Source organism: Boleophthalmus pectinirostris, unplaced genomic scaffold, assembly GCF_026225935.1.
Source record: "Boleophthalmus pectinirostris isolate CB_2022bp ecotype Guang Dong unplaced genomic scaffold, ASM2622593v1 HiC_scaffold_17, whole genome shotgun sequence".
Taxonomy (NCBI): Eukaryota; Metazoa; Chordata; class Actinopteri; order Gobiiformes; family Gobiidae; genus Boleophthalmus; species Boleophthalmus pectinirostris.
In genome coordinates, this window is record NW_026571115.1 from 38,950,617 (window position 1) to 38,977,060 (window position 26,444).

General features: G+C 42.2%; 1 pseudogene; it reads left to right on the plus strand.

Annotated features, from left to right (window-relative positions):
- Positions 1-22,926: 22,926 nt before the first annotated feature.
- LOC110164366 (E3 ubiquitin-protein ligase TRIM35-like) lies at positions 22,927-25,835 on the plus strand (annotated as a pseudogene).
- The last annotated feature ends 609 nt before the right edge of the window (positions 25,836-26,444 follow it).

Here is a 26,444-nt window from a genome sequence, read left to right on the forward strand (position 1 = left end):
AGTGGAGGAAGCTGGAGCAGGTGGAGATAGACGACAGGCGGTTCACCTCCTACCAGACCGAAGTTCTCAAAAGGACAGTTCTTAGCTCTCCATCAAATTAAACCCAAGTTTGGGCACGTGGCCTGTGTGCACATTAAGAAAGGCCTTTTACAACATAATGTTTACAGTCAGCGTTGGTACGGAGGACCAATCACAGCTCTTATCGTCTGCTGCTGCTGTCTGCGGCGTTTTGACACGGAGTTAGAACATTTCGGAGGTGCATGTCGGTCGACGCAGAGACTCTGCGTAGGGGGTACGCGTCGATGCAGACGATTTGATGCTGGACCGTAAATTGGCCTTAAACCCAGTTTTGTAATTTTTCCATTACTGAGATAATTATTCTTATTTTGTTTAATTTAATATTTACTTAAAATGCATGATTTTTTGGTAATTTTGGTAAGTCTTTATGGTGAACATGATTATTTGTTGATTATTTGCTTAAAAATAATTTGATCTAGTCACATTTTTCTTTCAATTAATTATTGTTCATGTTAATCATAAGTTTACTTCAGTAATGTTTATTTTTTGTATTATTTTGTGGTGAAATTTGCCCTTTTTGTATGTTTTGTGTGTCCTCAATCATGTGAATCCTCAATAAAGAGTTTTGAACTGCACTCGGGTCGCTCTCTGTCGAGTCTTTCACTTTTGAGGCATTTTAAAAAGTGGAGCAAGGTTTTCACAAATGTTTGCACTTTACATTCTGATACTGATTCAATTTATTCATTTACATCTTTTGGGAGATTGTTGAGGTAAACTGTTTTAACTTATTTATGGGCTGATTATGTGTGTTTCATTTCAGTTTCTGACATGGTTTAAATGTTGTAGATTAACAGATAAAAAGACAGAAGGATGTTACAGCTCCACAAATCCATCCAAGTGTCTGTCGCTCTCTGATCGTTTGGATGAAGCGTCAGTTAGTGATGTTACGAGATGTGCCGAGGCTCCAGGACGTCTTTGGCGAAGCGTATCGAGTTTGTATCGGTGACGTACGTGGTGATGTTTGAAGCCTCGTGAACCGTCCGTACCACACGACTGGTTCAGGAAGTGGTTCGCGGATTTGGAGCGATTCGAAACATAAGGGCCAAAGAAACACAACGGATTCCCCCAAAACGTTTTGTGGTTTTGGGTTACTGCGAGTTTGGTACATTCTATTTGAGATTCTTTTTTTTTTTTTTTTTTTGCGATGGAGCAAGTGGCTTTTCTCTGCACACCTGCTTCATCTGTGCGCTGCGAAAGGTTTTCAAAGGCAGGGGTAATTCTCTGTAAAAAAAAAAAAAAAAAAAGAAACCGTCCGAGTCCAAATACTGTGGAGAAATTTAAATTTTTTAAATGAAAAATGAATAAAATGACCGTATTTTGTCATCCTTATTGTGGCATAAGCACAGACATAAAGTAGTAACACGAGCACAGTCACATTACATCCTGATCTCCAATTTGTTCCTACTTTTTCTTTTAACATAATATAAATAAATAAATCACAAACATTCAAATATTTAATCATTGGTTTGTTCAGTATAAATGTTTCCATCAGAACCTCGATGATCATGTTGTTGTTCTATTTTCACTCTGCCTGTTGTACATTTTTTGTCCACTTGATGTCGCAGTGGAGCAAATGAAACACCTTGAAACATCAGATCAAGAGTCGAGCAAATGGATGGATTAAGACCTGGTTTAGACCTGGTTTAGACCTGGTTTTAGACCTGGTTTAGACCTGGTTTAGACCTGGTTTAAGACCTGGTTTAAGACCTGGTTTAGACCTGGTTTAAGACCTGGTTTAGACCTTTTGGTTTAGACCTGGTTTAGTTTTAGACCTTTTTAGACCTGGTTTAGAGACCTGGTTTAGACCTGGTTTAGACCTCCTGGTTTAGACCTGGTTTAGTGGTTTAGTCCTGGTTTAGACCTGGTTTAGACCTGGTTTAAGACCTGGTTTAGGGTTTACCTGGTTTAGTGTTTTAGACCTGGTTTAGAGGTTTACCTGGTTTAGACCTGGTTTAGACCTGGTTTAGACCTGGTTTCCTGGTTTAGTCCTGGTTTAGTCCTGGTTTAGGGTTTAGTCCTGGTTTACCCTGGTTTAGGGTTTAGACCTGGTTTAGTCCTGGTTTAGTCCTGGTTTAAGTTTAAGGGTTTAGTCCTGGTTTAGTTTAGACCTGGTTTAGACCTGGTTTAAACCTGGTTTAAGACCTGGTTTAGACCTGGTTTTAGACCTGGACCCTGGTTTAGTCCTGGTTTAGACCTGGTTTAGACCTGGTTTAGACCTGGTTTAGACCTGGTTTAGACCTGGTTTTAGTCCTGGTTTAGACCTGGTTTAGACCTGGTTTAGTAGTCCTGGTTTAGACCTGGTTTAGACCTGGTTTAGACCTGGTTTAGACCTGGTTTAGACCTGGTTTAGACCTGGTTTACCTGGTTTAGAAGACCTGGTTTAGACCTGGTTTAGACCTGGTTTAGACCTGGTTTACCTGGTTTAGACCTGGTTTTAGTCCTGGTTTAGACCTGGTTTAGACCTGGTTTAGTCCTGGTTTAGTTTAGTCCTGGTTTAGTCTGGTTTAGTCCTGGTTTAGTCCTGGTTTAGACCTGGTTTAGTCCCTGGTTTAGTTTAGACCTGGTTTAGACCTGGTTTAGACCTGGTTTAGACCTGGTTTTAGACCTGGTTTAGACCTTTAGACCTGGTTTAGACCTGGTTTAGACCTGGTTTAGACCTGGTTTAGACCTGGTTTAGACCTGGTTTAGACCTGGTTTAGACCTGGTTTAGACCTGGTTTAGACCTGGTTTAGACCTGGTTTAGAATGGTGGTTTAGACCTGGTTTAGTCCTGGTTTAGACCTGGTTTAGACCTGGTTTAGACCTCCTGGTTTAGTCCTGGTTTAGACCCTGGTTTAGACCTGGTTTAATGGTTTAGACCTGGTTTCCTGGTTTAGTCCTGGTTTAGACCTGGTTTAGTCCTGGTTTAGTCCTGGTTCACTTTTTTTTTGGTTTGTTTTTTGTTTTTCAGTAAAAGTTTAATGAAGCACAAAATTTTAAATACGAATAAAAATTAGTAAAATGAATAAGAAAAAAATTCTAAAAACGATATAATAAAAATGATAATTAAACAAAACAATCCAATTCAAAAAAAACTGAGTCGGGTGCTGCAGTCACTGTTTGAGTGTCCGTGTGGATCTGGCGCTAGTCCAGGGGTGGACAAACTTTTTGGCTCGGGGGCCACATAGGTTCTAAAATTTGACTGAAGGGCCGGACAGAAGACGGGACATGACGTGTTCAGAGCCCGGCTCCATTGCACTCGTATTTACTCTCATGTAGGACGTATTCTGCACTACGCGCTGCAACTTTTACACATGTAAGTTCCAGAACTCATGAAAAGTGAAATGAGGTCTGCCCCACTGCACATCAAAGACAAACATGTGACCCGAGCTCTTAGACAGAGCGTGTAGACGACACATAGACCATGAAAAACACGCAGACGAATCAAACCTTCAGGACTTTCTAATACACTGAGTATGAATTTTATGACTTTGTTTTACAGATTTAAAGTGGAAACAGTGCAGCCTTATGTCTTTAACACTTCTACCTCATTCATGGTCCGAATACACCGCCCGAAATGACTCCTGTCAATACTTTCCCATAAAGCATTGCGGCCAACAGAAGCCGCCGCACCTCAATGTATATATAGTGCGCCATCTACTGGGAAACGCCGGAAATGCAGGAAAAATAAAACATTAACAAGGTTTATTATTATTATTTATTCAAGTTCGGCGGGCCGGATTAAAAGGTTTAACCCTTTAATGTTCTGCTCAACCATTTGGTAGATCACATTTTGAGTCACTATATCTTATTGGGAAATGAGTTGAACTGAACTCAACCTGATTGGATCATCTCAACCACTTGGCTGAAGTATGCTATGCATGAAATAACCTTTAGAGGGCACTCTATTTTTTGACAGTAGGACTTTTCACTCATCGTGACTCTAGCAAGTTAAAAACAGAAAAATCACTTCTGACATATGCACAACTTCTGGCTGCATTTTTAAAGGTAAATCAGTTTTTTCAACATATTACATCATCTAACACGTTACTTAACAGAATGATGTCACTTGCTGCAACAGAAAAACATTTTATAAGGGTCAAATCATTTTTTGAAAACATGCTTGACCAAACGGTTGAGATGTCACTCTATGGTAAAACTTGGCATGGAGTGACATCTCAACCATATGGTAACAGTTTGGTGAATTTATGATAATTTCATTAAATTTTACTATTTTTGATGGGATAAAAACACTTCTGTTCACGCATTGTTGCCAATATGTTACAATTACAGTGTTATTATACTGAAATTATTTAATATGTGTAATAGCAGGATCCTGATTATCTGCCCAAACAAGTAGAGGTGATCGGCGACCTTTCCACTGAATTTATGGATGAAGAGGAGATGCCCTCTACAAGCACATCTGCTAAGAAGAAGAAAAAAAGGGGAAAACACCGTAAAAAAAAACTAATGGAAGAGCTGGATGAGGCCCCTGTGTCGCCCCCATGCACAAAGAAGAAAAAAAATGGCTGAAAAGAAAGAAAACGAATCCAGGAGAATCTGGAAGCATGTAGATATTGATGAATTCCAGGTTCCTGATTCAAGTTTCTGGGGTACAAGACCTCAGCCAAATAACAACGCTGGTACTTCCCCCTGTTTGGATACGCCCTTGACCTGTGCATTTCTAATTCTTGGTTTGTCTACAAGAGAGACTGTGACCTACTGAAGGAAAAAACAATGCCTCTCAAAATGTTTCGCCTGACTGTGGCCCACAGTTTGAAACAAGTCAACAAGCCAGCACCTAGAGTTGGTCAGCATCATCTGCTTGTCCACCATAAATGTCCTGTGAGAAGAAACGCCTCCCCCCAAGACCCCACGGCCACAACCAGACATACGCTACCACAACTATGGACATTGGCCACTTCACACTGACAACCAGGGACGATGCAGCCTCTGCCCAAAGGGTGTGTCAAGATGGAAATGTGAGAAGTGCAATGTTTTCCTGTGCTTGATCGGAGTGAGGGAATGCTTTGTAGCGTATCATCAAAAATAATGTGCCGAGGGTTACCACTGGTTACCGTTATTTTGTTTGAGAGATTTGTATCCTTTTTGAATTTGTTCAATGCAAGAAAATAAGTTCTTTGAAGATTTTACACAGCACAACTGAGAAGTTGGATAGGTCCTCGGGTGTCCTTTTTTTATTATTTTAAGACAGGGGAAATACATAAATGCCCCATATGTTTTTGAAAGTACTATTGTCACATAAGTATTGGAGTTTTATGCAGAAAATGGGAGTGAAATTCATTTGTTGGAATGAAATTTAATTGACATGAATTGTTTTCTGGTATTTTTATGTTTTCTACTTTCTTTTTTGTATTTCTAGTTATTAAATAATAATTGTATTGATAATATACATTTATAGATATGTATTAGATACTTTTACCATCAAGCACCACCTCGACCATTTGGTAGAGGCATATATTTTTAAAACTGGGGGGTCTATATATATATTTTTAATTCATTTTTGTTATTAGTGACCCAATAACTTAAAAAGCACAAAAAAATATTTTTTACATATGTGGCAAGGTAGCTGATCATGTGATCTCTGCCATGTGACACCTGTGAGGTGAGACTACAAAGGTCAGAGGGGAACCAGGTGACTTCCTCTTCCTGAGCAGGTCTAACACACGGCTATTTCTGGTGAGCCAAACAAATGTAATGTTTGTACATTTTAATCTTGTTAGAAAACAAATTTGTAACTTTTGTAAACATTATTTTAAGGGTTTTAACAGTCCAGATCAGAGAGGTGCTTTGAACTTTTATCTTATTGTTTCATTTTAACTGATGTATTTAATTAACTGCTCTGTGTTACAGGCTCAGTGCTGGTTGCTGTTTTTGAGTTTTAGTTTTTGATTGTTGATTTGTTGTAGCTCTGCAGGGGGTGTGGGCTGGAGGTGTCTGGGTGTGGAGGGGCTCACGTAGAGGGTGACCTTATTTAGAGTTACTGGTGATGGTGGCACTTGTAACTGGGTGTTTTCAGTTGTGGTAAAGGTTCTTTGTATTAATCTTGTTTGTTTTCTCACTTTATAGCATGTCTCCTTCACCCCGGCTTTAGGGTGGAGCCGCACCCCTGCAGTCGTATCCTCACCTGTTCAAAGCACCTTTTAATATTTTTTGTAAAATAAAAGCTGCCGTATGGCTGTTAGACCCACACACTGACTGGCTTGCTTTGTTATTAAAGCTACCTGTAAATTCCAGGTGTTACACATAGTTTTTTTCTTGGAGTGAACATTAAAGGGTTAAAGGGCCGCATATGGCCCCCGGGCTGTAGTTTGCCCATCCCTGCGCTAGTCCCTCCGGTCCTGCCACCGCCACGTAGTTGTTTGGCTCGTTCATGTAGATAATTATGCCTGCGTCCGGGCCCCCGCCACGGGTCCTCCGACTCCGGAGCCGCTGTGGAAACAGAGCGCTTCTTAGCTACGGTGCGATCTACCGTCCGGCCTCCCACATTCCCACAAGGTCCCCAGATACGTCCCTCTACTTGGCTCTTTTTAGGCGTTGTTTCTGTCCTTGTGGGCGCGCTCCTCTGCCTGGTCCAGCCGGTCCAGCTTCGCCCGTTCCCGCACCCGCACCTGCCTTGCCCCGTCCTTTCCGGTTCCGGTGTGACGCGTGCACACCTCAGCTCCCCTCCCCACTCATGCCCTCTGTCTTTTCAAGTCCCTGCTGCTACGACCACAGTCAATCATACTGGGTGTGAGGGAATGTCCAATTATTTCAGTCCACCCAGTCCTTCACTCCAGTACAGGAAAAACACAACACTACAATCACTGCCAATAAAATCACTGCAAATAAAAATCTATACAGAGTAAAAAAAAAAAAAAAAAAGTTCTTTGAATAAAAGTAAAAGACCTTTACTCAGCATCATGCCGACCAAAAAGACAAAAATCCACTCTAAACCAGATGAAGAAAAGGGAGAAGTCGGGACGCAACAAGACGGAGCGCATGACGCAGCGACAGGTGTGCAAAACAGTTGGAATGAACTGGCGGATTTAATACGCACTATAATAAGAGAAGCTCAACTTAATACCATCAAGGATGACATTTCTAGTTGCACACAAAAGCTGCTTGAAGTGGACAATGTTTTATCAACGATGGACAAGCGGATCACGAAGTTGGAGAAGGCGTGCGAGGAGCTGCACAAAGCCAATTTGGAGCTGAAGGGGAAAGCCCAAAGGTTGGAAATGCACAGTCGCAAGTACAATGTGCGCGTATTTGGCCTGGCGGAGGACATCGAAAAAGACAATCCGACTCACTATATGTCCAGGTTGTTTAAGGAATTATTTGAGGAGAAACTGCAGTCGGAGCCAGAAGTGGAAATAGCGCACCGGATCGGGGCAGCTGGAAGGGCTACTGAAAGGCCGATGATTGTGCGCCTACAGAAGAGGACAACGAGAGAGGAGATCCTAAAAATCGCTACGAAGGAGGGGCTGCTACGAGTTCGCGGAATGAAATTGAGGATTTTCCCGGATCTGACCACAGAGATGGCAAAGAAAAGGACCAGCTTTCGGGAGATCAGGTCCAAACTACGAGACGCCGGAGTGAGACATGGGATTCTGCATCCAGCCACGCTGATCATAACATTCAAAGGTGAGACTAAAAAGTTCACAGAGCGCAGTGTGGCTCATACGTATGTCAAAACGGTGAATGGAGCCAGGGTCAAAGAACATTGGATAAACATTTGACATGAACGATTGACAACTGTGGAAAGATATACGTCGAATTCTACTGGACTAATAGGCCTCGATCTACTGTGCTTCCTCACAGTGAACACACAGAAGGCACTTGGGCTATTTTTGGTTGCATTTAAACTTGACTGATTATTGTTCAAAGACATATTATTTTATGGTTAGTCAAAGCAATCAAACTTTATTTGAGAAGACCTAAGTTTATTGAAAAGAAAACATTGAGAGCAGGCGTAGCTCAGTGGACATTGTGTGTTTATTTCATGACATGTTGAAGATATTGGTGAGTGTCTGTGTGTTTGAATGGAAGTGTCATTGTCAGTGTCTGTATGTTATGAAAGCTCAATGTAAGATTAAAAGTCAAATCATGATGTCAAGAATATTTCATGATGGTTATTTTGGGGTTTAAAATTGCTCATTTAAATGTGTGCAGTTTAAGGAATAAAGTTAATGAAGTTATTCATTTAATAGAAGATTATAATTTACATGTATTTAGCATTATCAGAAACACATTTAGATTCAACAATAAACAGCTCTGCTTTAGGTATAGATGGATATAATATTTACAGATTAGATAGAAATCTACATGGAGGAGGAGGAGCTTGTTATGTCCAAAGCCATATTCCAGTCAAAGTCAGAAATGATCTTAATACCCCAGGAGTGGAAGTGATGTGGTTACAGTTCCAGCTCCCTCATTTAAAGTCTGTCCTTCTTGGGTGTTGTTACAGACCAAATGCTGCAGTCGTGTATCTTGACCAAATATGGAACATGTTGGATAAGGCATGTGATAGTGAAAATGACATTTATTTTCTAGGGGATTTAAATATTGATTTTATGTCTGAAAGTTGTGCCTTAAAAGGTCAATTATCTTCATTTGCCAATACTTGTAATCTATCACAACTGGTCAGTAAATCCACTAGAGTCAATGTAAAAGTGGATGGGACGCACTCAGCAAGTCCAATTGATTTAATTTTTACAAATGTGCCAGATTTATGCACTGAGGCTATTTCTGTTCCAGTTGGTTGTAGTGACCACAATTTAGTTGCAGTTATAAGAAGAACAAAAGTCCCCAAACCTGCTCAAAAATGTATTTGCAAAAGAACATTTAAAAACTTTAGAGAGGATGATTTTGTTACAGATGTAAGAAGAATAGATTGGTCAGATGTAACACAAGTTCATGATCCATGCAGAGCAGTGGAGATTTTTAACACTTTGATGACCAGGGTCATGGATAAACATGCTCCTATGAGGAAGCTGTGAGAAATGTTTCTGCTCCATGGCCACATCATGAACTCAAGGAAAACATGAAACAAAGAGACAAAGCCAAAATGGAAGCACATGATACTAATAATGTGGAACTGTGGAAAAATCATCGCAAATTAAGGAATTAAATTAAGGACCAAATTGAACAAAAGTAAAAAACTTTTATATTATCAAACGAAGATTAGAGATGCAAAAGGTGATCATTTAAAAGTTTGGGGAACGCTAAATGAAATTCTGGGAGGAAACAAAAAATCAACAAACCACATTTGTAGAATCAAATGGGATTTATTTAACTAAACCAAGAGAGATTGCAAATGATTTGAAACATTTAAAAAAAAAATAAAAAATTCAGAACTTGAGAAATGCCATGGAGCTTGGACACCAAAGGAATATTTCCTATGAATGAATAAGAAAACGTATTATGAAAACCAAAGAATGTAAATTCAAATTTAATACTGTAACACAAAATAGTGTGAAAGAATTTTTACAGACAAGTAAAGATAAACCAGCTGGAATTGATCATATTGAAGCTAAATGAATAAAGCTGGTGGTCGACATAATTTCTTTACCGGTTTCTCACATAATTAATTTAAGTTTAACTAAAGATATTTTTCCTACACAATGGAAGACAGCAAAAGCAATTCCTTTGATAAAAAATGATAAAGAACCATTATCAGGTAAAAACAGTAGACCAATTAGTTTATTGCCCTTATTGAGTAAAATCATGGAAAAAGTGGCATATGATCAAATTCAAAACTATTTTTCAGTGAACGGGTTAAATACATCCATCAACATGCATATAAAATGGGTCACTCCACAACAACAGCGCTCACTCAGATTACAGATCACTGGCTACAGGAAACTGATAAGAAAAATCTTACAGGCACTGGATTCTTAGACCTGAGTGCAGCATTTGATGTTTTAGATCACAATATTNGTGTTGGAGTTCACCCCGGTGAACGAGAGGGTCGCGTCCCTGCGCCTTCGGGTCGGGACAGGTCTCTCACTGTGGTGTCGGCCTCGGGCCGAACAGCAGTGCAGAGTACTCGAGTACCTGGCCTTCTTGGAGTCCTTGGGAGGGGTACTAGACAGTGCACGACCGGGACTCCGTTGTTCTCCTGGGGGACTTCAACGCCCACGTGGCAACGACAGTGACACTTGGAGAGGTGATTGGAGGAACGGCCTCCCCGATCTGAACCCGAGTGGTGTTTTGTTATTGGACTTCTGTGCTAGTCACAGTTTGTCCATAACGAACACCATTCGAGCACAAGGGTGTCCATAAGTGCACGTGGCACCAGGACACCCTAGGCCGGAGGTCGATGATCGACTTTGTCGTCGTGTCGTCTGATCTCCGGCCGCGTGTCTTGGACACTCGGGTGAAGAGAGGGGCTGAGCTGTCAAACTGATCACCACCTGGTTGTGAGTTGGGTTCGCTGGCGGAGGAGGAAGCCGGAAAGACCTGGCAGACCCAAGCGTGTAGTGAGGGTCTGTTGGGAACGTCTGGCGGAGCCCTCTGTCAGAGAGACCTTCAACTCGCACCTCCGGGAGGACTTCTCCCGGATTCCGGGGGAGGCTGGAGATATGGAGTCCGAGTGGGCTTCATTCTTGGCCTCTATTGCCAATGCAGCTGCTCGGAGCTGTGGGCGTAAGGTCTGTGGTGCCTGTCGCGGCGGCAACCCCAGAACCCGGTGGTGGACACCGGAAGTAAGGGATGCTGTCAAGCTGAAGAAGGAGTCCTATCGGGCCTTGCTGGCTCGGGGGACTCCTGAGGCAGCTGACAGGTACCGGCGGGCCAAGCGCGCTGCAGCCCGTGTGGTCGCGGAGGCAAAAACTCGGAGCTGGGAGGAGTTCGGGGAGGCCATGGAGAAGGACTATCGGACGGCCTCAAAGAGATTCTGGCAAACCGTCCGGCGCCTCAGGAGGGGAAAGCAGTTCTTCACCAACACTGTTTACAGTGCGGGGGAGAGCTGCTGACCTCGACTGGGGACGTTGTCCGGCGGTGGAAGGAATACTTTGAGGATCTCCTCAATCCCACCGTCACGTCCTCCGAGGAGGAGGCCGAGGCTGGGGACTCGGAGGTGGACTCATCCATCACCCTGGCCGAAGTCACTGAGGTGGTTGGCAAGCTCCTTGGTGGCAAGGCTCCGGGGTTGGATGAGATCCGTCCTGAGTACCTGAAGTCTCTGGATGTTGTGGGGCTGTCTTGGCTGACACGCCTCTTCAACATCGCGTGGCGGTCGGGGACAGTACCTCTGGACTGGCAAACCGGGGTGGTGGTCCCTCTGTATAAGAAGGGGGACCGGAGGGTGTGTTCCAAACTATAGGGGGATCACACTTCTCAGCCTTCCCGGTAAGGTCTATGCCAGGGTACTGGAGAGGAGAATCCGGCCGATAGTCGAACCTCGGATTCAGGAGGAGCAGTGTGGTTTTCGTCCTGGCCGTGGAACACTGGACCAGCTCTACACTCTCCATCGGTGCTCGAGGTTTCATGGGAGTTTGCCCAACCAGTCCACATGTGCTTTGTGGATCTGGAGAAGGCATTCGACCGTGTCCCTCGTGGTGTCCTGTGGGGGGTGCTCTGGGAGTATGGGGTCCGGGGCCCTTTGCTAAGGGCTGTCCGGTCCCTGTATGACCGGAGCAGGAGCTGTGTTCGCATTGCCGGCAGTAAGTCAGACCTGTTCCCGGTGCATGTTGGACTCCACCAGGGCTGCCCTTTGTCACCGGTTCTGTTTATTGTGTTTATGGACAGAATTTCTAGGCGCAGTCAGGGGCCGGAGGGGGTCCGGTTTGGGGACAACAGGATTTCATCTTTGCTGTTTGCGGACGATGTTGTCCTGTTGGCTTCATCGAACCAGGACCTGCAATGTGCACTGGGGCGGTTTGCAGCCGAGTGTGAAGCGGCTGGGATGAAGATCAGCTCTTCCAAGTCCGAGGCCATGGTTCTCGACCGGAAAAAGGTGTCTTGCCCTCTCCAGGTGGGTGGGGAGTCTTTGCCTCAAGTGGAGGAGTTCAAGTATCTCGGGGTCTTGTTCACGAGTGAGGGAAGGACGGAACGTGAGATTGACAGGCGGATCGGTGCAGCTTCGGCAGTGATGCGGTCGCTGTATCGGACCGTTGTGGTGAAGAGGAGCTGAGTCGGAAAGGCGAAGCTCTCGATTTACCGGTCAGTCTTCGTTCCTACTCTCACCTATGGTCATGAGCTCTGGGGTAGTGACCGAAAGGACGAGATCGCGGATACAAGCGCTCGAAATGAGTTTCCTCCGCAGGGTGGCTGGGCGCTCCCTTAGAGATAGGGTGAGGAGCTCAGTCACACGGGAGGAGCTCGGAGTAGAGCCGCTGCTCCTCCACATCGAGAGGAGCCAGTTGAGGTGGCTCGGGCATCTGTTCCGGATGCCTCCTGGGCGCCTCCCTCGGGAGGTGTTCCGGGCATGTCCCACCGGGAGGAGGCCCCGGGGAAGACCCAGGACACGCTGGAGGGACTATGTCTCTCGGCTGGCCTGGGAACGCCTCGGGGTCCCCCGGAGGAGCTGGAGGACGTGTCTGGGGTGAAGGAAGTCTGGGAGTCCCTGCTTAGGCTGCTACCCCGCGACCCGGCCCCGGATAAGCGGACGAAAATGGATGGATGGATGGACTTTTCACTCATCGTGACTCTAGCAAGTTAAAAACAGAAAAATCACTTCTGACATATGAACAACTTCTGGCTGCATTTTTAAAGGTAAATCAGTTTTTTCAACATATTACATCATCTAACACGTTACTTAACAGAATGATGTCACTTGCTGCAACAGAAAAACATTTTATAAGGGTCAAATCATTTTTTGAAAACATGCTTGACCAAACGGTTGAGATGTCACTCTATGGTAAAACTTGGCATGGAGTGACATCTCAACCATATGGTAACAGTTTGGTGAATTTATGATAATTTCATTAAATTTTACTATTTTTGATGGGATAAAAACACTTCTGTTCACGCATTGTTGCCAATATGTTACAATTACAGTGTTATTATACTGAAATTATTTAATATGTGTAATAGCAGGATCCTGATTATCTGCCCAAACAAGTAGAGGTGATCGGCGACCTTTCCACTGAATTTATGGATGAAGAGGAGATGCCCTCTACAAGCACATCTGCTAAGAAGAAGAAAAAAAGGGGAAAACGCCGTAAAAAAAAGTAATGGAAGAGCTGGATGAGGCCCCTGTGTCGCCCCCATGCACAAAGAAGAAAAAAAATGGCTGAAAAGAAAGAAAACGAATCCAGGAGAATCTGGAAGCATGTAGATATTGATGAATTCCAGGTTCCTGATTCAAGTTTCTGGGGTACAAGACCTCAGCCAAATAACAACGCTGGTACTTCCCCCTGTTTGGATACGCCCTTGACCTGTGCATTTCTAATTCTTGGTTTGTCTACAAGAGAGACTGTGACCTACTGAAGGAAAAAAAACATGCCTCTCAAAATGTTTCGCCTGACTGTGGCCCACAGTTTGAAACAAGTCAACAAGCCAGCACCTAGAGTTGGTCAGCATCATCTGCTTGTCCACCATAAATGTCCTGTGAGAAGAAACGCCTCCCCCAAGACCCCACGGCCACAACCAGACATACGCTACCACAACTATGGACATTGGCCACTTCACACTGACAACCAGGGACGATGCAGCCTCTGCCCAAAGGGTGTGTCAAGATGGAAATGTGAGAAGTGCAATGTTTTCCTGTGCTTGATCGGAGTGAGGGAATGCTTTGTAGCGTATCATCAAAAATAATGTGCCGAGGGTTACCACTGGTTACCGTTATTTTGTTTGAGAGATTTGTATCCTTTTTGAATTTGTTCAATGCAAGAAAATAAGTTCTTTGAAGATTTTACACAGCACAACTGAGAAGTTGGATAGGTCCTCGGGTGTCCTTTTTTTATTATTTTAAGACAGGGGAAATACATAAATGCCCCATATGTTTTTGAAAGTACTATTGTCACATAAGTATTTTGGAGTTTTATGCAGAAAATGGGAGCGAAATTCATTTTGTTGGAATGTGAAATTTGAATGTGACAGGTGAAGGTTGTTTTCTGATTCTGTAATGAATAAAAACTTTGTTTTTGTAAGGGTTTTAACAGTGATAGGTGATTGTTTATTTTAACTGATGATGAATTGCTGGTTGCAGGTTGGAGGTGTCTGGGTGTGGAGGGGCTCACGTAGAGGGTGACCTTATTTAGAGTTACTGGTGATGGTGGCACTTGTAACTGGGTGTTTTCAGTTGTGGTAAAGGTTCTTTGTATTAATCTTGTTTGTTTTCTCACTTTATAGCATGTCTCCTTCACCCCGGCTTTAGGGTGGAGCCGCACCCCTGCAGTCGTATCCTCACCTGTTCAAAGCACCTTTTAATATTTTTTGTAAAATAAAAGCTGCCGTATGGCTGTTAGACCCACACACTGACTGGCTTGCTTTGTTATTAAAGCTACCTGTAAATTCCAGGTGTTACACATAGTTTTTTTCTTGGAGTGAACATTAAAGGGTTAAAGGGCCGCATATGGCCCCCGGGCTGTAGTTTGCCCATCCCTGCGCTAGTCCCTCCGGTCCTGCCACCGCCACGTAGTTGTTTGGCTCGTTCATGTAGATAATTATGCCCTGCGTCCGGGCCCCCGCCACGGGTCCTCCGACTCCGGAGCCGCTGTGGAAACAGAGCGCTTCTTAGCTACGGTGCGATCTACCGTCCGGCCTCCCACATTCCCACAAGGTCCCCAGATACGTCCCTCTACTTGGCTCTTTTTAGGCGTTGTTTCTGTTGTTTCGCGCTCCTCTGCCTGGTCCAGCCGGTCCAGCGTTGCCCGTTCCCGCTTCTGCACCTGTACCTGCACCCGCACCTGCCTTGCCCCGTCCTTTCCGGTTCCGGTGTGACGCGTGCACACCTCAGCTCCCCTCCCCACTCATGCCCTCTGTCTTTTCAAGTCCCTGCTGCTACGACCACAGTCATCATCATACTGGGTGTGAGGGAATGTCCAATTATTTCAGTCCACCCAGTCCTTCACTCCAGTACAGGAAAAACACAACACTACAATCACTGCCAATAAAATCACTGCAAATAAAAATCTATACAGAGTAAAAAAAAAAAAAAAAAAGTTCTTTGAATAAAAGTAAAAGACCTTTACTCAGCATCATGCCGACCAAAAAGACAAAAATCCACTCTAAACCAGATGAAGAAAAGGGAGAAGTCGGGACGCAACAAGACGCATGACGCAGCGACAGGTGTGCAAAACAGTTGGAATGAACTGGCGGATTTAATACGCACTATAATAAGAGAAGAGATAAGGGTGGTGGTATCTCAACTTAATACCATCAAGGATGACATTTCTAGTTGCACACAAAAGCTGCTTGAAGTGGACAATGTTTTATCAACGATGGACAAGCGGATCACGAAGTTGGAGAAGGCGTGCGAGGAGCTGCACAAAGCCAATTTGGAGCTGAAGGGGAAAGCCCAAAGGTTGGAAATGCACAGTCGCAAGTACAATGTGCGCGTATTTGGCCTGGCGGAGGACATCGAAAAAGACAATCCGACTCACTATATGTCCAGGTTGTTTAAGGAATTATTTGAGGAGAAACTGCAGTCGGAGCCAGAAGTGGAAATAGCGCACCGGATCGGGGCAGCTGGAAGGGCTACTGAAAGGCCGATGATTGTGCGCCTACAGAAGAGGACAACGAGAGAGGAGATCCTAAAAATCGCTACGAAGGAGGGGCTGCTACGAGTTCGCGGAATGAAATTGAGGATTTTTCCCGGATCTGACCACAGAGATGGCAAAGAAAAGGACCAGCTTTCGGGAGATCAGGTCCAAACTACGAGACGCCGGAGTGAGACATGGGATTCTGCATCCAGCCACGCTGATCATAACATTCAAAGGTGAGACTAAAAAGTTCACAGAGCGCAGTGTGGCTCATACGTATGTCAAAACGGTAATGGAGCCAGGGTCAAAGAACATTGGATAAACATTTGACATGAACGATTGACAACTGTGGAAAGATATACGTCGAATTCTACTGGACTAATAGGCCTCGATCTACTGTGCTTCCTCACAGTGAACACACAGAAGGCACTTGGGCTATTTTTGGTTGCATTTAAACTTGACTGATTATTGTTCAAAGACATATTATTTTATGGTTAGTCAAAGCAATCAAACTTTATTTGAGAAGACCTAAGTTTATTGAAAAGAAAACATTGAGAGCAGGCGTAGCTCAGTGGACATTGTGTGTTTATTTCATGACATGTTGAAGATATTGGTGAGTGTCTGTGTGTTTGAATGGAAGTGTCATTGTCAGTGTCTGTATGTTATGAAAGCTCAATGTAAGATTAAAAGTCAAATCATGATGTCAAGAATATTTCATGATGGTTATTTTGGGGTTTAAAATTGCTCATTTAAATGTGTGCAGTTTAAGGAATAAAGTTAACTGAAGTTATTCATTTAATAGAAGATTATAATTTACATGTATTTAGCATTATCAGAAACACATTTAGATTCAACAATAAACAGCTCTGCTTTAGGTATAGATGGATATAATATTTACAGATTAGATAGAAATCTACATGGAGGAGGAGGAGCTTGTTATGTCCAAAGCCATATTCCAGTCAAAGTCAGAAATGATCTTAATACCCCAGGAGTGGAAGTGATGTGGTTACAGTTCCAGCTCCCTCATTTAAAGTCTGTCCTTCTTGGGTGTTGTTACAGACCAAATGCTGCAGTCGTGTATCTTGACCAAATATGGAACATGTTGGATAAGGCATGTGATAGTGAAAATGACATTTATTTTCTAGGGGATTTAAATATTGATTTTATGTCTGAAAGTTGTGCCTTAAAAGGTCAATTATCTTCATTTGCCAATACTTGTAATCTATCACAACTGGTCAGTAAATCCACTAGAGTCAATGTAAAAGTGGATGGGACGCACTCAGCAAGTCCAATTGATTTAATTTTTACAAATGTGCCAGATTTATGCACTGAGGCTATTTCTGTTCCAGTTGGTTGTAGTGACCACAATTTAGTTGCAGTTATAAGAAGAACAAAAGTCCCCAAACCTGCTCAAAAATGTATTTGCAAAAGAACGAGAGGAAGATGAGAAGAATAGATTGGTCAGATGTAACACAAGTTCATGATCCATGCAGAGCAGTGGAGATTTTTAACACTTTGATGACCAGGGTCATGGATAAACATGCTCCTATGAGGAAGCTGTGAGAAATGTTTCTGCTCCATGGCCACATCATGAACTCAAGGAAAACATGAAACAAAGAGACAAAGCCAAAATGGAAGCACATGATACTAATAATGTGGAACTGTGGAAAAATCATCGCAAATTAAGGAATTAAATTAAGGACCAAATTGAACAAAAGTAAAAAACTTTTATATTATCAAACGAAGATTAGAGATGCAAAAGGTGATCATTTAAAAGTTTGGGGAACGCTAAATGAAATTCTGGGAGGAAACAAAAAACTCAACAAACCACATTTGTAGAATCAAATGGGATTTATTTAACTAAACCAAGAGAGATTGCAAATGATTTGAAACATTAAAAAAAAAAAAAAAAATTCAGAACTTGAGAAATGCCATGGAGCTTGGACACCAAAGGAATATTTCCTATGAATGAATAAGAAAACGTATTATGAAAACCAAAGAATGTAAATTCAAATTTAATACTGTAACACAAAATAGTGTGAAAGAATTTTTACAGACAAGTAAAGATAAACCAGCTGGAATTGATCATATTGAAGCTAAATGAATAAAGCTGGTGGTCGACATAATTTCTTTACCGGTTTCTCACATAATTAATTTAAGTTTAACTAAAGATATTTTTCCTACACAATGGAAGACAGCAAAAGCAATTCCTTTGATAAAAAATGATAAAGAACCATTATCAGGTAAAAACAGTAGACCAATTAGTTTATTGCCCTTATTGAGTAAAATCATGGAAAAAGTGGCATATGATCAAATTCAAAACTATTTTTCAGTGAACGGGTTAAATACATCCATCAACATGCATATAAAATGGGTCACTCCACAACAACAGCGCTCACTCAGATTACAGATCACTGGCTACAGGAAACTGATGATAAGAAAAATCTTACAGGCACTGGATTCTTAGACCTGAGTGCAGCATTTGATGTTTTAGATCACAATATTTTATGAAATAAATTGAGCTGCTATGGATTTGAGTCACCAGCTTTAAGATGGACTGAAAGTTATCTAAGGAATCGGGAGTTTAAAGTTGATTTTAACGGTAGCTATTCTGAGGTTGAGGGGATGGGTTGTGGAGTGCCCCAGGGCAGCTGTCTTGGACCCCTGTTGTTTTCTATATTTACTCATGATTTTTCACTTCTACTAAAACATACAAACATGGCTCTATATGCACATGACACCACTTTATATACAGCTGCACCTACAGCAGGCCGACTTAGTAGCATCTTAAATGAGGAGTTGACAGTGGTAGTACAGTGGATTCAAGACAATAAATGAGTAATCAATGCTGAAAAAACTAAATGTATGTTAATTGGATCACAATACATGCTCAAAACAAGACCTAAATTACATTTAAATTTGGGAGCAATTTTAATTGAACAAGTTGAAGAAATCAAATGATTGGGTGTAATAGTGGACTCTAAATGAACATGGACCAGTCATATAGATCACAGACTGAAGAAAATGGGTCGTAGTCTGGGCATGATCAGACACTGTAGAAAATGTCTCCCACAGTGGTCGCTCAAAAATCTACTACAGTCATTAGTTCTTTCTCAGATGGATTATGCATCTGTCATTTGGTCAAACACATGTGGAAATAACTTGTACAGGTCACAAGTGGCTCAGAATAAAGCAGCCCGGCTTGTTTTGAGCTGCCCAAACAGAACTAATATCATCTTAATGCACAATGAGTTGGCCTGACTGACTGTAAAATACACACTCAATATCATTTATTCACTTTGATTAGAAATATCATTTTAACTAAAATTCCACAAATAATTTAGAGCAAATGTGTGTTTTTCTCAGATACACGTCAAAGTCAAAATATAAGTGGTGTACTTCCTGTGTGCAGAACCAATCAAATGCAGCGGACTGTTGGTTATCGAGCCATGGTTGCATGGAACACACTGCCAGCATTTTTGTTGTTTGAAAATAACAAAAAGCTATTTAAAAAAAAGTGAAAACTGTTCCTTTTTACACAGTGATTAGTTTGTTTATTTATGTATTATTGATATCTGTTGTAATTGTTTATTTTTACATTTTATTATTTTTCCTATACATTGAGCTTTCATGTCTTGTTATATGTGTGTGTGTGTGTGTGTGTCTGTGTGTGTGTGTCTGTGTGTGTGTGTGTGTCTGTGTGTGTGTGTGTGTGTGTGTGTGTGTGTGTGTGTGTTACATTCCAATTTTTATGTAATGAATCTGAGGAGACCCCAGGAAGAATAACTACTGATGTTCAGCAGCTAATGGGGATCTGAATAAACTAAACTAAACTAAACCTGAGGCAGCTGCAGTGTGTGTGTGTGTCAGGGGCAGGGGGCGCCAGAGTCTCAGGATGTTTGGAATCTAAAGTTAAATGGAAAAACAGTTTCTGTTCGGGCTGCAGGTTTAACACACAAAACTGACTCCTGTGAGATTTAAACCACAAACCATTATCATGTTGTTCATTTCTAAAAACAGACCTTTTTTAGTTCACAGCTCGATCTTATAAAACATGCCCAAATTTAGAAGCATCAAAAGTCACATGACAGCATCAAGTCAGAGTCAAAACCAGGAAATGTTCAGTTCAGTTCAGAGACACGGAGGCAGAAGGTTCTGTGTGAACCACCATTTCAACTGGACCAAAGAAACTCCAGGCTTGTGCTGGAGCTGTGAGGACTGCACTGATCTGTGGTGAGTGAAGAGACTTTATAAAGTCATATTGTAGAGTCTATGGGAGTGTAAAGAGACTTCTGTTACAACAGCACAGAAAGTGAAAGTAGAAGAGCAGTGGGGGATGGACCCAGACTGTGGAATATAAAACAGGAAATGGCAGCTCAGATTCAACTAATAAACCAGGGTGAACAAACGTCCGTTTTTCCCTGGACATGTCCGTGTTTTGTGTCCTGTTCTGGGCGTCTGGGTTTTTTTATAAAGTGATGCAAATGTCCAGGTTTTCAGTATCGTTCATTAAACTGAGCGTCTCTCGTAGCGTCTGTGACTCAGAAGGAGCGAGACACAAACAGTCGGTCAGTCTGAAACACACTGAAACACAAAAGCACATTTAACAACGACTTGGACAAGAAATTGTCAGTTTTCCGTCCCGGTCGGGACAAGTGTGAGTCCATGTGCACAGGTTGAGGTGAGAGTTCAGTGTCCCTCGTTTATCGTGGGAGTTATGTTCTAAAAATAACCTGCGATAGTTGAAATCCACGAAGTATCAACTTTATATTTTACAATTATTCTATCTGTTTTAAGTCTGTAAAACCTCAGCACAAACTTTATACACTTTTCTCCGACAGGATCGACAGGTGCAACACTTTTTACTTCCTTCTTCAAACTTGTTGCTGCTGTCGTCCTTTTGTTATTTTCCTCCTTCTTTATGTAACAAACTGAAGATTCATTTATTCCATAATGGAGCCGACAGCACAGAGTCCAGTACAGGACCGCACCCGCCAGGACAGGACCGCACCTGCCAGTTAACCTGTTACCACCCGCCTCATTTTGGTGTGTGCACAATGGTAAGACATACCCAAATGCCATAGCTTATTAAAAGAAAACCTTAGAACCCACATGCTTGTGTGAGGCACCATTTTAAAGCTTAGGCCTTCTAGTTTCTGTAGATATGTACATGAAGACTGTGAGTGCTGCCTAACCTACAGTACAGTCAATTAAATTTGAAAAAAATTGTATTTTTTTGCTTCGAAAAAAAAAAAATAGAAAAAAATAAAGGCCTTAGCTTGGGCATACTTCATGCTAGGCATTTGTGACTCACTACACTCATTGTTCAAGTTGTTGGCAACAACTGTGTAGAATTTCAGATCTCTAGGACAAAGGGTTTTGATGCTGTGAGCCTTTGTGTATACAAAATGACAATTCAGCACAAGATTGCCAAATTTGTGCCAAAATAATAATAATAATATAATTATAATTATCATTGTTATTATTATAATACTAATTCTTCTGAGCTTTAGGCATGTTTTCTCAAGAAAGAAAACTAAAAGTAGCCAAAATTGTCTTCCAAGTGGCTGTTCTGCTCTACTACTACTACTGCTCTCTGTGTCTCTCTCCTGTTCCTCTCGGCTGCGCGTATAAACACAGGCTCCGTTTCCAATACAATCTGAATGTCCCACCCACCGTTTGAAAGCTCTGGTGATTGGCTAAAACAATATGTCAATCACTTTCTGGAAGATCCAATGACTGAAGAGATTTCCCGTAAACAAACTGATGACGCGTGCGTAAAGCCAGGAAGTACGTGAGTGCGTTAGCTTCTTCAGCGGCTTGTCCCACCTAAACCCCGCCACCGACAACAGCGGGGAGGGTCTCATTTTGAAAGCTAAGAGTGTGAGGAAAACAAGCGCACCCAAGAGCGGGAGAGAAAGGGAAGTGAGAGCGCGGGAGAAGAGGCGGAGAAGAGACAGAATATTTTAATTCACGGATTCATCCACTCATACGGACGACGATTTTCTGGATTATTCCCCCACATGGAATTATTTTTTGAAAAAACAACTTGATATTCTTTTTCTGTGGATTATTACGGATTTATTGAGTACAACTTTTCATGGATTGAACGCGTTTTGGACCGACAGAACCGCTCAAAGGTAAGAAACGCGTATCTTATTCTTTGTTTATGATGTGAATTTTTAAATTCACATAAATTCGGACTCGTTGTACGACATAAAATGAATGATATGGTTGTTTTATTGATAAATTAAGATTTCAAACGATGTATGGCCAGTAGTGAAAACAATAATGAAGGTGAATATACAGAGTGAACATTTTTTATTGGAAAATCGCCCGCCGGCGGGCGGGTGGATGGTAAGTGGTTTTAACCCGAGATTATATCAAATTTTTGCACTGCCTACGCCACAGACTGAACCAAGACTAACCCAGGACTAACCCAAGACTAAACCAAGACTAAACCAGGACTAAACCAGGACTAAACCAGGACTGAAACAGGACTAAACCAGGACTAAACCAGGGCTAAACCAGGACTGAAACAGGACTCAGTGTGGGGTTGGGTCGGAGGTGACGCAGGAGAAAGGAGCGGCTCAGCTCTGCTCCTCACGGAGGTAAACGCGGCAATTGCCCGATCGCGATTTGTGGACAAACTGCTCGGGGTTTTCTCTCTTAAGTCCAAGATTAGTCCTGGTTTAGTCCTGGTTTAGTTTAGTCTGGTTTAGTCCTGGTTTAGTCCTGGTTTAGTTTAGTCCTGGTTCAGTCCTGGTTCAGTCCTGGTTCAGTCCTAGTCCTTTAGTCCTGGTTTCAGTCCTGGTTTAGTCCTGGTTTAGTCCTGGTTCAGTCCTGGTTTAGTCCCTGGTTCAGTCCTGGTTTAGTCCTGGTTTAGTCCTGGTTTAGTCCTGGTTTAGTCCTGGTTTAGTCCTGGTTTAGTCCTGGTTTAGTCCTGGTTTAGTCCTGGTTTAGTCCTGGTTTAGTCCTGGTTTAGTCCTGGTTTTAGTCCTGGTTCAGTCCTGGTTTAGTCCTGGTTTAGTCCTGGTTTAGTCCTGGTTCAGTCCTGGTTTAGTCCTGGTTTAGTCCTGGTTTAGTCCTGGTTTCAGTCCTGGTTCAGTCCTGGTTCAGTCCTGGTTTAGTCCTGGTTTAGTCCTGGTTCAGTCCTGGTTTCAGTCCTGGTTTAGTCCTGGTTTAGTCCTGTCCTGGTTTAGTCCTGGTTTAGTCCGTGTCAGTGTTTCTTCTGTTCAGTAAATAAAGTCTGTGCAGTGATGACAGTCGAGTCGCGTCTGTGAATTCGTGTTCGTACTGAAGAAAGTGAAACCGTTTCATTTCATTTGGTGATTTTAATTGTTGAAGTCGTAACTTTTTAATTCATATTCTGATGGACGCTTCAGTGAGAAAGATTTGAATCTGTGTGTGATTTATCACGGGCACGGGAGGGTAACAGGTGGAATGTTAACAGGTCCGGGCAGGTGCGGGTTTGACTTTGATATAATCACGGGTTAACGGGCGGGTGCGGTGCTGGACTGCGCGGGTGTGGGCGGGTGCAGGACTCTGGGTCGGGTCACGTTGGTCACGTGTGGTGTTGGCGGTGACACAACATGAACCACAGTGATTCAGTTTTGCTGTTATCACAACAGCCCCAATAAAAAGACTTTATAAAGTCATATTGTAGAGTCTATGGGAGTGTAAAGAGACTTCTGTTACAACAGCACAGAAAGTGAACGGAGAAGAGCAGTGGGGGATGGACCCAGACTGTGGAATATAAAACAGGAAATGGCAGCTCAGATTCAACTCATAAACTTAATACAAGATGAAGAAAAAAGAACAAATCAAATCAACCTTCATGACTCCAGCAGGTATGAAATGTGTGTGTGTTTAATCTGTTCTAAAAGGCTCCAGAGAAGAACAGAAATAATATTATTATTAATAATAATAAGAGAAAGAGGCTGGAGGTCCTGAAGGTTTATCGTCGGCTTTTGTGTTTGTCTGTGGTTTATGTTTCTGTCCTTCTTCTTTAAATGGTCTGAAAATGTGGTGAGGTGTCTGACATTTTGTGTCTTTGTGGTTTTATTTGTAGAGACAAAATGGCTTCCAGGCTGGAGGAGGACCTGACCTGTCCCATCTGCACTGAGCTCTTCAGAGATCCTGTGCTTCTGTCCTGCAGCCACAGCTTCTGTAAAGTCTGTGTGGAGAACTGGTGGAGGAACAAACACATAAAGACCTGTCCAGTTTGTAAGAGAAGATGTAAGAGAAGCGCAGACGAACCTCCCCTGAACCTGGTTCTGGGAACCTGGTGCAGACGTATAAAGAGCAGAGAGAGCAGACCTCTTCAGAGCCTCTGTGCAGCCTTCACTCAGAGAAGCTCCGGCTCTTCTGTCTGGACCATCAGCAGCTGGTGTGTCTGGTCTGCAGAGACTCCAGGACTCACAAAGATCACAGGTTCAGTCCCATCGAGGAGGCGGCCGAGGACCAGAGAAAACATCTGAGGACGTCCATCAAACCTCTGCAGGACAAACTGCAGGTACAGACTCTTCACCTCAGTAACTGTGGTTAAGTGAAGTTCTTTTGTTCTAAATTCAGATCAAACCAAACACACAGACACAGGGAGAACATGCAAACTCCACTCTGAAACGCTCCGTCCGGGAATCAGTCCCAGGACCCTCTTGTTAAGTGGAGGGAGCACTAACCGCTCAGCCACTGTTTGACCATGTGGAGCCTCTGCAGACCTCCCTCTCCCCAGACACCTGGTTGTGTTCTCACAGCCTTTAGAACCCTGTGGCCCTCAGCTCACACAGACCACTGTCACACTTAGACTGCTGCACCAGAGGCTGGGCTCTGCTCACTCACTTCACTTCACATTTTCTTTGAGTCTGAACTTTGATTTACAATCATCAAACTGTGTTCACTCACTTCCATCACACTAATGTGTCAGGGCCCCACACACCAGAGGGCTGCTCTCTCTGATTCACTCTGACTCTTTGTGCAGGTTCTGACCCAGAGGAAAAAGCAGTTTGAAGACGCTGCAGCTCATATCACAGCCCAGGCTCGACAGACAGAGGCACAGATCCGAGACCAGTTTAACAAACTGCACCAGTTTCTGTCGGAGGAAGAAGAGACCAGGATGAAGGCTCTGAGGGAGGAGGAGGAGCAGAAGACTCAGAGCATGAAGGACAAGATGGACACAGTGAGCAGAGACATGGAGACTGTGTCCAAAACCATCAGAGAGACAGAGGAGCAGCTGAGGGCCACAGACACCTCCCTCCTGCTACAGTACAAGTCTACAGTAGAGAGAGTGCAGCGCTGCCCCCTGGTGGAGGAGCAGAAGATGGAACATGGAGCTTTGATAGACCAGGTCAAACATGTGGGCAACCTGAGCTTCAACATCTGGAGGAACATGGAGAGACTGGTGAGGTTCTACCCTGTCATTCTGGATCCAAACACAGCAGACCTGAACTCATCCTGTCTGAAGATCTGAGCTCAGTGAGGAGAGGAGAGACACAGAGTCTTCCACAGAATCCAGAGAGATATGAATATTACAATGTACTTGGATCTGAAGTGTTTAGATCAGGGACTCACAGCTGGGACGTGGAGGTCGGGGATAATGAAGACTGGGCAGTAGGTGTGAGGAGATTTGTTCAGAGAGCGGAGAAAAAGGAGAGTAGATTTTGGTATATACGGTTCTATAATGATGAATACGAAGTCTGTTCTCCAGTCCCAGTTAAACTTGTGTCTGTGAGGCGTCTGCAGAGACTCAGAGTGAAGCTGGACTTGGACAGAGGAACACTGACCTTTAGTGACCCCGACACAAACACTGACCTGCACACGTTCACAGACACTTTCACTGGTGAGATACGTCCATATTTATACACAGAGAACAACGTCCCCCTGAAGATTTTACCAAAGAACATAAGTGTAAAAGTGTAAATGAAACTGAAGTGTTTAAATCTGAAGGTCCAAATGTAACAAAGAGTTTGGATGGATGTCATACATTACACACAGATTTTAGTGTCAAGATCAGAGCTGTTCTAAAAATATCTGATCTGTTGTCCATGATTCTTTTGAACTTCTTTTGAAAATTGTTGAATATAAATGTACTTTCTTGTGGAGGTTTGTATAAAGTTCTACTGTTGTATTTTTCGGAAATTATATATTATTACAGTTAATACTGTATATATGTATTATTAAAAAAATAATAATAATAATAATAAAATCTAAAAAAATAAAAAATAACTAAAGTAATAAAATAAAAAAAACTAAATAAAATACATAATTAAAATAAATAAAAATAGAATAAAAACTAAATAAATAACAAAACAACTAAATAAACAAAATAAAAAACAAACAAATAAATAAATAACTAAAAGAAAAACTAAAAAATAACTAAAAAAATAAAATAAGTAAATAATTAAAAAAATCTAAATCAACTAAATAAAAAACAAAAAAATGAATAACAATAATAAATAAAGTAAAAAATTAAAAAAAAAAGAAACTAAAACAAAAACTAAATAAACTAAATAACTAAAAAAAATAAATAACTAAAAAAAATGTTATAATCTAAAAAAAAAACAACTAAATAACTAAAAAAACTAAATAAATAACTACAGAAAATAATAAAATAACTACAAAAAACCTAAATAAACTAAATAAAAAAAACAAAAAAAATAAAGAAGCAAAAGAAAAACTAAATAAACTAAAAAATAATAATAAAATAAATAACTACAAAAAACAAAAAAATATTAAT